Source organism: Xyrauchen texanus, chromosome 16 (genome assembly GCF_025860055.1).
Source record: "Xyrauchen texanus isolate HMW12.3.18 chromosome 16, RBS_HiC_50CHRs, whole genome shotgun sequence".
NCBI lineage: Eukaryota > Metazoa > Chordata > Actinopteri > Cypriniformes > Catostomidae > Xyrauchen > Xyrauchen texanus.
In genome coordinates this window covers 38,114,977-38,131,234 of record NC_068291.1, presented here as the reverse complement: position 1 = coordinate 38,131,234, position 16,258 = coordinate 38,114,977, and the positions used below count along the sequence as shown (strand labels likewise).

Sequence of the window (16,258 nt, the reverse complement as noted above, 5' to 3'; positions counted from 1 at the left end):
CAGGCCATCATTCGTGAGCGGCATCTTGAATGGCTGAACCGTAAAATCAAAATCCAGACACTACATAAGCTTGCCATATTCCTTTGGCCAAAGTTCTGTCAGCTCCGCATGCTGTCTCTCCCTGACAGAGAGGATATCCAGCAAGAAGCCAGGCTTCGGATAGCCAGCTTTACCACAGGCAACGAGCCAGCTGAACGCGTGGCTGAACCGGTCACTAAAAGAAGCAAGATAGTGGCAGAGTTTGAGGAGTGGGTGAACGTGCCCCTCGGTGAAACCGCAGATGAAGTTACGCAATACTCCAGCCGCAACCACGACATGGAAGAAGAGCGGGATCTCTTGGGTTGGTGGAAAAACAACAGCGGTGTTTTCCCCTTACTGTCAAAACTGGCCCGTAGTATCCTCAGCATCCCTGCAATAGCAGCAGCAGCGAGAGGAACTTCAGTGCAGCTGGACTAACTTTCAATCAAAAGAGGACGGCGCTGAAACCATCAACTGTCGATGCTGTTCTCTTCCTTCATAACTCATACTGAGAAGGATGTTTGTGTAAATAGTTTTGCAACAGTGCGTGAACTTTTTAAAGTTTAAAGTTTGAGTTCCAGAGAAATTTGTGACTGTTACACCTGTTCGACCACAGCAAAGTTACGTAATTGGTAAGTTTTTTTCTCTTACTGCTGTGCTGCCTGCTGATAGGGGCCGCTGCGCCTACATGTAGCCTATTTGTTTAATGTTTATTTGTTTAATGTCAAGCAATCATTAAATACAACATAGCATATTGCAAAAATGGTATTTGCTGTGAGAAACAGAATGGACCTCGGGTTCGGGTCGGGTTCGGGCTTAATATGTAAATGTAATTGTCGGGTCGGGTCGGGTTAAATGATCGCGGGTACGGGCCGGGTTCGGGCTTCAGTTTAAAGCCCGTGCAGACCTCTGGGGTGGACTGGCCATCGGAAAAACTGAGCGGACCAGTGGGTCGGCCAGTTTTGGGCCAGTTGCTATGTAAAATCCCGGCCTGATTTCTCTTCCCAGTCCAGCCCTGGTGCAAGGCATACTGTATGAGATGTGGTTTTCATGTTAATCTATTTAGTATGGAAGCCTATCTAGTTTAAAGTTACATTTGTGTGAGTCCTTTTGAGCGGGAAACACAATTCAGTATATCAGTATTTAAAAGCTGATTGCCCAACCAGGATGGCCGAGTGGTTAAGGTGTTGGACTTAAAATCCAATGGACACATGTGGGTTTGAACCCTGCTCCTGGTAACTGAATTAATGCTTCAAATCTTAAGACTGTTAATGTTATTTGTCCTCTGATATGTGCTTCTTTGAATATTTCCTCATTCACTATCCAAGATGGCCTAATGCTGCCTTCATGTGCTATCGGAATTATCCTACTTCCCACTTCTGAAGTGATGATTACAAGCATGTTGCGCTCAAGTGCTTTGTTGTCGGAAAGAAAAGAAAGCATGGATGACGTCGGGTTTAATCATACATATTTCTTTGAGGAACTTTTATTTTGACACAAGCTATTTTCACAGTGTGAATATGTACAACATGCATCAAATGGTTGCTGATATACATAAATGAATATGATCGAAATGGCAAGCGCTAAAAAATAGCCATATTTAGAAAAATGTATAAAACCTGCCATTTTTTTCAGAAACAGCTCTCTTCTCCACCATGTTGAAAGTTTACATCTCCTCCCAACTCAGGAACTCTGGTATCAAAATGATCGGAGTTCCCCATTCGAAATTATATCTTGAGGAGTCGTTCATGTTCCGAGTGAGAAACTCGTATTTACAATAATTCTAATAGCACATGGCCCCATGTACATTCATGGGGCCAGTGGTGGCTCAGCGGTTAAGGCTCTGGATTACTGACCGAAAGGTCGGGGGTTCAAGCCCCAGCACCGCCAAGATACCACTGTCCTTGAGCAAGGCCCTTGACCCTATCTGCCTCAGGTGCGCTCTGACCCCAGCTTAGTTGGGATATGTGAAAACAACTGCATTTCATTGGCCCTGTACCTGTACTCTGCACAATGAAAATAAAGTTGAATCTTAATCTTAATGCAGCATTAGTAAGACCTGGAACTATCACGTGACTCTGTCACATGGACAAGCAGGATTTAACAAGTAAAATATATATATTTATATTTTAAAGAGACAAAGGAAAACAAAAGGAGTGCTAAAGATCACAGCCTCTGCCAACTGTACGTTGGAAAAGACAACAAATCCCTTGAAATGGAATTACGCTGTAATGGAATATATAACACTCTTGAATTTCACAGCACCCAGGATATCCAACAGGACAAAGAAGTACTGTGAATTTATTTCTTTATATGTTTGGGTTTCTGTTGGAAAAATGTGTCTTGTCATACATGATGACTGTATTTCTAAATCTGGAATGTGGTTGTGGACATTTTGAGACTAATAGATCTAACAGTGCTTTGGTTTTGTCTACATTTACTTGATTCCTTTCATCTGTTATTTCTGTTGGTGTACAGCAAAGTATTAACCAAAAGTTGAGTGCATTTCCCCAGCACGATCATTTCTCATAGCTCATAACTCATTCTGAGTGAAGCTAGCAGCACAGTGGTATCATAATGGGATTTTGAAAGTACTTTTATTGAAGCTTTGCTTTTGTAAACTTAATGATGTTGCAAGAAAAGAAGCAAACTGCCATCAAACCCTGCTATTTTTGCAGCCTGCCTCATCTGCAGTGGCGGATATAGGCATGGGCGACATGGGCAGTCACCCAGGGCGGCATCTTGCGGGGGTCGTAGGCACGAGGCGGCGGCACCCCCAGTCAACAACTTTGGGGCCGTTCTCATTTAGAGATAACCCCCCCCAACCCTCGGTCAACAACTTTGGGGGCACGTTGAGGGGTTGAAGGGTTTGGCGTCCTGGGTGCCAAACAAGCTAGAACCATTACTGCTCGTGTGGAACTGGTTAGGCCAATGTTTAAAAAGAACTTGAAAAAAAAGAAGATGAGAAGAATAGCATGTCATAATGCTATTCTGAGATGCGGGTTGGCGTTGTTTTGGTGGCACGAGGGGGACTGTAACAGAGTTACGCGAAGGATGGTCAAGGAGGACACAGGAAACGGGGTTTGACAACTAAAGGTAGGCTTTTTAATTGCCGTTTTCTCTTTTACTGTACAATTTAATCACAACAATATACAGCACACTGGGTTGCTTTTTGGGCTCTCTCTCTCCCGGACTGGAGGCTCCGAGTCTGCTTTTATGCCGCTCTCCTCGTGCTCACTGGAATTAGAGACCGTGTTAGGCATAATTTAGCTCAGGTGTAAGCGCCCTTACCGCTTTCCTCTCCCGGACGGGCGCTTGACCACGCCCCCACTGCCACAGGGACCTTCACAATATTAGGTAGGTAATTTTTATGTTGTGGCTGATCAGTGTATGTTAAACCTGTACAAAAAAAAAGAACAAAAAAGAGGAGTAATCTTTAAAAAGAAAATTCATTTGTTAAAAATTACACAATTCATTTTGATGGACCACATGTACAGGAATATTACAGGGCCAAGGTGGCAACCCTGGTCACCTTTCACTTTCAGTGTATGGAAAAAATGCAATGAAAATTATGAAAATTTTGACTGAGGCGATCACATTCTTCATAACATCTCCATTTGTTTTCCATGGAATGAAGACATTTATCCAGGTTTGGGCAACATTCGTTTGAGTAAATGTTGATTTACTTTTTGGATGAGGTATCCCTTTAAATGCCTCTGGCAACAAAAGAACAAGAAGCTTCTGGAATGTTTTTCTACATGGTGTAACAATTGATCGGATGTGTGTGTAAAGACTTTTACTGAGAGAGCTGGTGGTTAACATAAGTTTATGTTGAATGGAGCCCAAGACATGTGCAGTGGTTTGCACTGAGGAGAGATCAGAAGCCAAGTTCATCATCACCTTTTCTAACATCACTTTGCCACATCTTACCTGCCGACATGCTCTAGCACTGCCATCTGCCATGAAGCTGCAATTTGTGATTGATAATGACAGGTGCAGCATGGGAGGCAGGCTTTTTCAGGACATGCAAACAAAACCATTCATTTTTCTGAAAACAATGTTTTTATTTTCATGAGTGTCACTTTATATCAAAAAGTGGTTGGGACAGTGGCACCAGAAAGGCAGTTGTTTAAATGATTAAAATGTACCAAATTGTTTAAACAACAATTTCAGTAGCACACTGACTGGCTGTAATGTTTTGAATTTGCATACAAGAGATTCAAGATTCAAACCTGCTCCAAAAGTAAAATTAACGTGACATCACACCACAGGCAACCTTGCTTCTGGGTTCATTCGAGCAGCATATTTTGAGTGGGATATGGGCAGTGGTGCAGTTTAAATAATCTTTTATGCATTGTATAATGTAATAATATTTGTTTATAATAATAAGTTATTTTAATTGGATATCTATTGTTTACAGTGAAGGTTATTTCTGAACTATTGTCAAGACTTGAATTTACTTGGTTCAATATGTCTGCATGATAATGTCAGACATGTAACAGGATGAAAACACACCCTCCCACGTTTAACACACTTCTAAAGCCTGAGAAATGTGGCATATAAAAATGAAAACATCAACGAGACAAGCAATATATATCTTTACTACATAAATTATTGGTCCACGTATTAAATTTGAACTTAAAACAGCCCGGTCACAGCGATTGCACTTTGGAAATGAATAACAGCCGTTTGCGATCAGAGGTTGCGCGATTCCTTTGTGAAAAGTTCAAATCTACCAACAGCAGCTGCTGGGGAAAAGGGTTTCATTAGAGTGGATGCAATAACAATAATGGTGAGCCTAGAAATATCAAAATATGAGTTTGTCCTGATCTGCTGAGCCTGACGGAAATTTAAAAGAAGCCCAAATCTCCAATAAGCTTTTTGAAATTATTTTGACCACACAAACATCATTTTCTGGGCAATTTAACTCAGTACGAGCGAAGCGTCCATTGAAAGCAGTTCCTTTTTTCAGTGCCAAAAGAACCCAGAAGTGCCAGAGCCAAGCGTTTGTTTTGACGCTTTTGAGAATTCGTCACATTAGTACGAGGAGGCGAATTCGACACCAGTTCAAGTTTATTCTGGTTTGAGTTCAATTTGAGTTCTCAATTGAGTTCTTTCTTACAAAATAGTACAAGTTATACAGCCACAATGAGAGAAGTTTCCCTCATGTCTTTGTAGTTCCCAATGTAGTGCTTGTTCTGTGTTAATCCAAAATGGTGTTTTCGTAACTTTAACCCCTAACCCAAAACCCGTTCCTAAACCTAACCATTAAGTGTAACACCTTACCCTACCCAAAGCATAAACATAACGATGACATTAATGTTGAAAGGCTGATGTGTAATACAGAGGAAACTTCTGGTTTCCGAATGCGGTTTCGTAAAGCATATGTCATTGGTTGATGTATAAGTCATACGTTTTCATACAAATTAAGTCGTATGAATTGGTAGGCCTATGACTTCACCACCTTGCAGTATTTTTACGAATTATGATGACCGAGACTATGTTGCCATTTCCTGCGTGAGGTTAGGCTCTTAAACACATTCTCTTGAACTTTCTCTTTTACACTAACTTGTTATACCCGCTTGCTTGTCCTGACCCATAGTAAAGCCACTGAATATGACTGGCAGATAATAATTGAAGATAACGCCCCAGTCACCATTAAAATACAGTGCAGTGTTCTACTATGTCAGCAGTGATAGTTCCCGCAGCCCAAAGAGCTCTTGAGAATCCTCATATTACATTCATTAGAAATGCTGATCAGGTACGGGCTAGTGGATTTCATTGGGTTCAATTCTCTTATGTCCGGATCATGCACCTCCCTAGAGGACTGACTCGTACACGGCCCTGAACGCACTTCGCAACCCTGTCTCGCAATATAACGTTCTGCATAATCAATAGAAACGCTCTCAATGTCGATGCTAAGACTCTCAAGGACATGATGATTATTTAAATACCACGGTTTTATTGATTAATCCTTCTGGACACCTGAGAAATTGTATGATTTTTCCTGCTTGTATGATTTGAAATTATTTGCAGCCAGGATTTAATCCTTATAGATGGATGTTTCAGTGGGCACTTTTGGCCTTGTGGGCTTTTAGAAAATAAACAAAAACGTTTCACACTCTGACTATTTTAATTAATTCATCCATTATCAATGTCTAACTGTGTACATGCATCATGTGAGAGTTCTGACATTTCGATAATTTTTCTGAACTGTCCTCACATAATTTATAGTGTGATTTTATGTATTATCTTCATAGATAACGTCTCATATTTCATTTTAAGCATGCTTTTTCATCCACAATATTTTCTTCTGGGTAACCAAGTACACACATTTTGATAAAACTTTATTAGTTGCAAAAATGTTGGTCATAATTGAAATGATACCACAGCTTAGGAACAGTTGTAAAATTTTCAAAAGTTTTGTGACAATATAGCGTTCAGTATTACTTCAGTATTTTTTATCTTGAATATTGAAATGGTTTATGACTATTTAACTATTTGTTTTATATCATCAGTTTGTAAAAGTATTTTTCTATGATAGACTTGATTAAAAATATTGAAAGTGTATGACAAGTGTAAAACAACAAAATCTATAAATAAAAGGAATATGAAAATTAGCACAAATAAATGATGATGGCATGGTAAAAAGGTTTCCATGACAACTTTAAGTTTAAATGTGTATTAAGTTTAATATAAACTTCACATAATGTAACTTAAAGAATAAAAGACTGAAATATGTTTGTTTATTAAAAAGAAACCCCTGATATACTTAAGTAGCTGTAGTTGCATTGATTTGATGCTTGTCCTTTATTCTTATATTTTCCTTTAAACACAGTGTGCATATCAGATTTCCAGCTGCTGTAATTTAGGCTAAAATGAATGTGGCAGGCAAAGTGATGCTTTCACGCAATATGACAGACAGTTAATCTTGGACAGCGTGTGTATGAGCTTCCACAAGCTGGCGAGTTCCCAAGACTCAAAGTTGTCGGAGAGAAACTGTACAAGCTGTAACTGTGCAAGGATTGTCCATGTAAATCCATTTGATCACAGAGGTTTTCATTCCCTCTGTTCAACACCAGCAGCTCACAAAATTTGAAATGGAGGAAGTCACTGAGGAGGTTTTGTGTTTGAGCAGACTGAACAAAGCAAGCGAGGACACGTTCAGACACACCTTCATAACTACAGTCCAGTCATTTTAAGCATGAATTTAGTTTTAAAGTCAGCAAAATGAATGTTATAGTAGCACTTGCTGTATGATTTTATCCTATAATATCTTGGCTTGTAATATTTATTTGTAGTGAATATTGATTGAAAATAGATTGACAGATAGATATCCAACAGCAGCTTAACTTACAGGCTATGTAAAGTTTACGAACAAATGTTATTTACGGCAATGAAACTTCTATTATTAGTAATCGTTAAAAGTTCTCACAATGATAGGAGAATCTTGGTGCAACCTTGGTAATACTTAGTTAGAAGTCATACATTTTTTTTCTGATTTTGATAACTGATCAAAAAGATGGCAAATTAGGTTTTCAGGAAGTTTTCATGTTTTTAGAAACATTCTGCTTAACTTAAGCTCAAGCATAAGTACGTTAAGCTCAATCAGCTGCATTTATGGCCTAATATTAATAACCACAAAAAAAAAAAAAAAAAAAAAACATTGGGTTACAGTGAGGTACTAACAATGGAAGTTAATTGGGGCAATTTTTGAATGGTAAAATGGACCCTTTTCACAGACCTGTTATGACCCGTTTCCACCTTTAATGACAGAAACGTAGCAAACTATTTCATACTTCCCATTTAAAAAATATAAGCAAATAGGTAAGCAAAAATTTTATTTGCTGTTAATCCCCCATTCACCACCATTCAAGTTTATCTTCAACTATGAAGATTTACACTTCGCAAACGCGGATGTGTGATAAGGGTCTATACTCACTGTTTCAAACCTATAGCCACAAGACAAACAATATGCATGTTAATATGATTTTACTGTGATAAAATCACTTCCTTACCTCTTCTGTGTGAAGTTATAGCCGATTTACAATTTTGTTGCCATGACGATGTAATGTCAACAAACTCTAAAATGACTGTAAAAATTATGATTTAAACAACTTCACAGCTCAAATAATACACAAGTTTTAACAGTAGAGTTCATGTAAGTGGTTTTATAACATTAATAGGCTGACATTTTTGCCTATAAACCCAAGAAAAATAGGTCCTATTCACTTCCTTTGTAAGTGCCTCACTGTAACCTCAATTATTCTTTTTTAAAGAAAGGGAGGGTCAAGCTGACATGTGGTAATCAACAGAGAGACTCTCTTCAGCTTTGAAGGGATCATGTCCTATACTACTTTTATCCTGTTATTTTCTTCTGACGACCACTTATAATTAGCTTAAACTGTAGGTCATACAAGACCATTTTCCACCCTCTCTCTGACCCATAAGCTTCTTTTCCACCATCGGTTCTGAGCACTGTAAGGAACAGTTCCAGTAGCATTTCCATTTGAGCATGGTTCAGCACGGCATGATTACAAACCGCTCTCAACATGGTTACCTAACCGTGCTCAACAGTGCTGGTGGACTTGCTTTAGTTCATGTAACTCACTCTAGGTAGCTGGCAAAGTTCAGCTATGGTGAGGTTAATGCAATTTTATTAAAAATAATGTATGTTTGGTGTATCGTCATGATTTTATGATGATACTTTAACAAGTATGGTACATTATTTTTCTACTCGCCTTTTTCATCTGGAAGGTGGATTATAATAGCTAGCTCATTAAAACGTATATAATATTTCATAGTATTACAGTATACAATTTTTTTCCCTAAATGTCCTTATTAGCAAGTCTGGGAACTTGTACCTTTCTGTGTGTTTGTTTCTGGTGGTATGCACAACCCCTTAGCAAATGATGGTAAACCTCTAGCCTTTTTCTCTTCACTTTTTGCGACAAGGGACAAGTCCTTTTATTTAGCAGAGTAAGAACCAGGTGAAAAAGCAGTCCTAAAAATCTACTGATGTATTTGATATGAACATTCAAGCACAACATTGGAAAAAGAACCGTAACTGTGCCAACTGGCCCGTATCAGCACGGACTGGCATGGCATGGTTTTGCAGCTACTGTAGAACTGTTCAACACAGTGGTGAAAAAAATGGCTATCGGGACCATGGGTGCCTGCAGGATTTCATCTGAGGATATGCACAGATATCTGGACCATTCAACCTTAAATCAAGGGGGATCCAGTGGCATGCTCCCCATGATGATTGTTTTTGCAAAAACAACACCAAAGCATTCAATTCTGGTGACTTTGAGAGGAGCATTTTTTTTCCGAGTATGAGTAGCATTCATGAGTAGATTGAACCAGTCTGGCTATTCTCCTCTGACTTCTGTCATTAACAAGCCGTTTTTGACAACAGAACTTCCGCTCGCTGGATGTTTTTTGTTTCTTGCACCATTCTCTTTACACTCTGGAGACTCCGGAGAAAATCCCAGTTAATCAGCAGTCACAGAAATACTCAAACCAGCAAGACTTTGTCCACCGTTGCTGAATAAAAAATGTGCAAATGCTTCTTGACTAGATTTAATGTATAGCAGGACTTCAAAAATCTTATTCATGATGCTTTTTTGCTTGCACAGGTATGTTGTACATACGGTATGTCTTCATAATCATTCTCTGCACACATCTGACATAATTCATAAACATTGTGTTGTTTATAGGGGATTCGACTTTATAGAAAAAGGGCTAATGAAGTACATGGCAGTCATGAACGGGAAAGCTAAGAAACTTTACATGTGTTTAATTTCTCATATGATTATTCGCATTTGAAGGTTTGAAAATCTCTGGAGCTCACAATAATACAAAAAAATGCAGTGGAATCTTGACAAATTCACTTGGCAGATCACAGTACATGAGCAGGTATAACCTTTCTGTTCTAATAATATTTACTGTTCACTTCTCACATTGCTCACACCTGTCAGCTGCTGCAGACGCAAAACAACACAAGTTTTGTTCATACAATTTCCCACTTTAGTTAAATGTTTTTCATGGTTAAGATGCAGTTTTCAGTTCCAGTATTTTTTAACAGTATTCAGTGGACCTTGAAAATCAGATTTTCTGCATATTGCTACATTACACAGAAAGAAAGATTAGTGACAAAAGAATGACTATATCACCACATTTTCCACTGCTCTGTTTGATCCGTCAAAAAGTTTTACATGCAATCCATTTAACTATGTTGCATTGTTGAGTTCACAATAATATGTAAAAAAATAATTTATTTTTTATTTTTTATAAAACATGCTTTTAGAGACTGATAATGTTCTACCACAGCCTACAGTACGAGGCCGTTCACTCAGAACACGTCCATATGATCCCCTGCACGTTTTTAAAATAATTTTTCTATGTAAATATGCCAGACAGACACATTAGTGTTTTGACGTGTCTAGCTGTTGTCTCAGCACCTTGTGCATTAGTGCCCCATTTCTAAGATGCCGTATCAAGTTAAAACAGTTAAACTTTTAAAAACATGTCTGGAAACACCTGTGTTCTGTTCAATTTCGTTGTGCCCTGTTTAGCTTTCTGAAACGTAACAATACGTTCTGTGTGGACAGCTCATCGCATAGGCTCCGCTCTGTTGAAGATGTTATGTTTTGCTGCTGATTTGCATTTGTATCACAGCTGTTTACCAACATATCAATGTTGAAAGATATTAATGCTAAAATTAGTGTTCTGGCTGGATTTATGGAAAATGAAGTCAGTGCAAACATACAGACCGCTTGCCCACAACTACATTTAGCATTTGCAAATCAGCTCTCCCTCATTATGAAAGGTAACTTTTTCCAGTCTGGTTTGTAATCTTTCTTCCGGTGGCAGCCATAAATCACATTCTAATCCCAGAGCTGTAAATGTACAGTTGTGATTAAAGAAAATGCTTCCCATAATGGTGGTTGTGCCGCCACGCACACAGTGAGGAGGCCATCGTCGACCAGGGCCATGCCAATCTTAGGGATAATGATAATACGAGATGAAATAATGACTTTTTCCCACCTTGTCTGTCCCTGGCAGGTAATTTTCTGGAGATTAACTCCGACCCTGAGCACAATTACCGGGACAGAGGAGACAAAGTCCACACAGTAAAAATTTAATTAATAGGAAGAGGAGGCATCATTAGGAACATGTTGAATAGAGACCCTGGGGCGATGAGAGGGAGGTGATTGTGGTTAAAAGCCTAAGAGGGGTTTTCAGTTCTTATCGAGCATATAGATTCTGTTTTTATGAGAGTTTTTGGCATTTTATTGAAGGTAACCTGGTGAATAGGGCAGGGCTATTCAACTTCATTGACAAGTGGGCCAGTTTGAAAAAATATTCGGGGCATGTGGGTCAAGAATATTTTGTTAATATAAAACTTATATCAGATATCATGTTATAGCAGGCCTATAATATTTGTTCAATATATAAATAATAATAGTTTATAGCTTGAATTTCTTTTATCATGAGAAAATTTTTTCAGTAGGAAATTCAGAAAAACAAAACAAAAACAACAACAGACAACCATAACATAGAGAAAAATTAATAAATGACAAAACAAATACGAATTTTATAAATGGAGAAAATTGTTCTTGCATGCACTTGTTTGTTGGTGAATTTGCATCAGATGTTTCCCAAATCTAAGTTTGTTATACATGCAATCATTTAAACTTTTAAAATCAAATGTTTTCTTGAACAAATTAATGGACAGAAATTTTTGGTTTCTCAGAACTCACCAAGTATTGGTCTCTGCGGAACAGTAAAGTTTTTTCAGTAAACGGTAAAGGTATTTTCAAACTGGGATGTGTTTCTAAACAAATTGGTGGACATTCCCAAACCAGGATGGGCGTTTCAACTATCCAATGAAAGTAGGGAATCTCAATGTAAAAATCAATGGGTGTTTCCAAACCAGGATGGGCGATTCTAAACTATCCAATGAAAGTAGGGAATCTCAATGTACTAATCAATAGGCGTTTCCAAACCAGGATGGGCATTTTTAAACTATCCAATGAAAGTAGGGAATCTCACTGTAGTAATCAGTGGGCGTATATAAACCAGGATGGGCGTTTCAAAGCTATCCAATGAAAGTAGGGAATCTCAATGTACTAATCAATGGTCGTTTCTAAACCAGGATGGCTGTTTCTAAACTATCCAATGAAAGTAGGGAATCTCAATGGTTTAAAAACGCCCACTGTTTGGGAAAAGCCCATTTTTGTTCTGCAGAGACATGTCTCGAACTCAGGCTTATTAAACGTCCATGATTTATTTCTTTAATCTTCTCATTCATTCAAAATTATGGATAATGATCATTCAACCTATGGAAAGGGTCTAAAAAAAGCATGTGCTCCTGCAAGAGACACTGTAAAAATATTGAGACATGGTGCAATGTCCATCTAGCATAAGTTTACATAGGAAAACAATTAAAAAACAGCATGAACAAACACAACATGTGTTCTGTGTGAACAGCCCCTAACTGACAACCTCATGGGGACCACTGAAAATTTAAAACGGGCTGGATTTGGCCCGCGGGACACCAGTTGAATAGCCATGGAATTGGGGATGCTGGGAAGATTCGAACCTGTGTCTCCCACATCACACACTACAGCTCAATGTATTTGGAAGATGTGGGTTAACCGCTAGGCCACTTTTTTTTTATTGTGTAATTGTATTTTTAGTAGTTAATTTTTTGGACTCTTTAAAATCGAAATTTTGACATTATTGTTTTTATGTTAATACTGGTAAATATAAAGGTATATTTATAGTTTCAACATGATTTGTTCATCAGATCTTTGTTTTGTTGGACAAGATATACTAGCTTAATACCATATGACCCACATTTGGTTGTGGATTATTGAAAATGGGTAAAATGTAAAAATTCACACAACAAAACAAGTTTGTGAGCACTATTTTCACAACAGGTGATTCTTTTGGCATAATAACAATTTTGAACACCTAGGTTCTAAGAACAAGGTAAGGAAAATGTAGATTCAAATTAACAATGTCGTTTCAAACATTAAAATAAGTGCAATCTCGTTGTGACTGTATTATTTAAGAAGTAAACAACACATAAAATAAATTATGATACTGTCATAATGCAAAGAGCAGCTACTTGCTTGTCTGCATTTCTGATGATGTTTCAAAGGTTCTCAATCAAAGCAAATAACATGAAAGTCCATTTCATCTAACAAGGCAAATAATTTGTCAAGGTATGTAATTATAGGTGTCTTAATATTGTATAAGCAACCAGTTGGGGTTCATCCAAATCAGTGAGTGCATTGAAGCACATATAATTATAATTGAATTACAGTATTCCAAGCAAGATTAAACATAGTGACTAATAAAATTATATACGATATTGGTGGCCATTGGTGTTGTTTTATTTTCCTTCCTTGATTTAAAGAGGGGTCATATCATAGAAAACAGGATTTCCTTGCTCTTTTGAAAAAAAAAAAAAAGGTAAATGTACATATATACTGTATAATATATATATATATATAATGTAAACCTAACTAAAATTCTAAACTCCCTCCCCAGTTCACCTTTAGGGAAACTTAAACTGATCAATAGTATTCACAAAATGTTGAGGGTAAGCACAGAGTTTAGTCAATCATTAAAGAAGTAATTTACATACTGAAGTCTCAAACACTATTCACTTTCAGAGCAGCCAAGATATTGTTCAGAAATTCACCTTTTGTGTTCCACGGCTGAAAGAAAGTCACACATGTTTGAAAAGACAATAAGGATGAATGATTGTCAACAGAATTTTCATTTTTGTGAGAACCATTCCTTTAAGAGTCAGGAGGGTACAAAATGGTCATGTAAAACTAAATTACAACTGTTTTAATCATTACAAGAGCACTTCAGGGACAAAAATAAAATGCCAAAAAAGTGTAGAATGTGCCCCCTACATTTCAGCAACAAGAGTTTTATTTTCCTCATTTTACCAGTGAATTTAAAAAGTTCTGCCTTTTCAGTTTAATGGTCTTATTTACAGCATTAATAAGTCTGCCCAAACCTCATACCTGTCAGGTAATAGTGATTCAAGGGTGGTCTCAACAATGTACTCCCAACAACTTTTACAGGCTGTTTGCAACCTAGCAGATGATTGCTCTCACTTTCTGCTCTGTTCATTGGAGGTCCTCTAATCGCTTCCACAATGATTACCTGTCCACTGAGACCAGCTCTGGTCACATCTACTCATGAGATCCCCTGCCATCATCAATTCTCTCCCAAGAGCTCTTTCCATGAAGAAAGCTTGAGCAAGGCATTCACTCCTTTGAGCACCAGATGACCTCTAATCCTTTGAAAAAGATAAGGCACCTATAGAATCCAGGGAGGAACAGCATGAAACATTACAGCACAGTTCAGATGATCGAATAGATATATTACCAGTAAAGTTCATGCAGCTACACTCAAAAAAACATTTTAGCCTATTTTTAAGATGTATCCATTTCAATTCAATAACAAATTTCCATCTAATTGAATTGAATACTCTTGTAGAAAATATAATTAATAAAATGTGCATTTTGTAAGATTTGAACATTTTATTTTGTTAAAGATTAGGTAATTCAATTAGATGGATATTTGATATTCAATTGAAATGGATACATCTTAAAAATAGGCTAAAATATTTTTTGTGTGTATAAAGATTAACATAGATTGGGCTAAATATCATGCTGGGGCAAGTAAAATAAACAATATGTTTCTTCAATTATAAGGATTAATAATAAGAAAAATATAAATAATATTTACATTTTCTAGTATTATTAATTATTAATAATATATTTTATAAATGTATAAATACAAATAACAGTAATACTGATAAGGAAAAATAATAATAATTATTATTTACACATTTTTACTATTATTATAAATACTATTTTTATATATAATTACAGTATTATTAAGAAAACACATGTATTATTATTGGTATTATTATTAATTTAATAATACTAATAATTATGATTATAATTATTAATAATAACACACTCACTTTCTGAAGAAGGTTGAAAATAAATAATAATAATAAATATTATTATTGTTATTATTATTTATTATTATTATTATTATTATTTATATAAAACCTTTCAAACTTCTTCAGAAAGTGAGTGGATTCCAGGGCATTGCTGTGCTGTTGCTGGGGTGCTCTGAGTGTTTTGTTTTTTTTAGCATGTTGCTGTGTGGTTGCTATGGTGTTCTTGGTGGTTGCTAGGGGGTTGCTTACTTACCCAAGTCAAAAGTGCCCATTCCCAAGTCTCTATGATATTCTGGACCTTAGATATGGCTCAAGTTCTCTTCAATATAAGTTTATGGGATATTTTCACTCGTGTCATCCTCCAGGTGTATAATTTACAATGTATAATTTACATTAAATGCTTTGGGTTAGGGGTTTGTTTAAATTTAAATAATGAGCAAGCACTACTACTACTACTACTACTACTACTACTACTACTACTAATAATAATAATAGTAATAATAATAGAGAGAGAGAGAGAGAGAGAGAGAGAGAGAGAGAGATTAATTATTGGACAGAAGTGTAAAGATTCATAATTGCCATTAAAATATACATTGTCAAACATATATTAAACATACCACTGGGAAGTGTAATTCATCATATCTTCCTATCTAAGCCAGCATCTAATTTTCAGGCCAGGTTATTAAAATTACAAACTCTTACTCATCAAACTACAGACAGATTTACTTTGTACAAATCATACAATGTCAACAACGCTCTCTCTCTCTCTCTATATATAAAGCACTAAATATCTGGGTGACACAATCAGTGTCTGTGAAATATGTGATGGGAACAGATTCACATGACTGGTAATGAGGACTCATGGAAAACGGTGACATTCTACCTAAAGGCGTTTAGCGCCTGAATGTCTGTCTTCCACCCGGCTGTAATGAGCTCAACATCCGTAAAGCTCAATTTGTAATGGTCCAAATTCTCTATTAGACTGTCCGCATTTCAGACATCCTGCTAACCTTCACAATGTGTTATGTGGAGTTTGGAAATATTTGGTGGAAACAGGGTTGAACAAGGTTATTAGCGGGTTATAGCTAATGCAGATGTTTCTAGATGGCAACATGTAAATGTGCTGCCTGTTGTAGATGTAGCTTACTTAAATGATTCCGTTTGGGTCTATGTTTATAAAGAGTATGGTATGATAGGTAAACTGGCCTTGATATACAGTTTAATATCAAGGTGTGA

General features: G+C 37.0%; 1 non-coding gene across 1 annotated transcript; it reads left to right on the top strand.

The window, feature by feature from the left end:
* The first annotated feature begins 1,179 nt into the window (after positions 1-1,179).
* Positions 1,180-1,256, top strand: trnal-uaa (transfer RNA leucine (anticodon UAA)). The gene has a single exon. It is a non-coding gene; the product is annotated as a tRNA-Leu (tRNA).
* Positions 1,257-16,258: the final 15,002 nt, after the last annotated feature.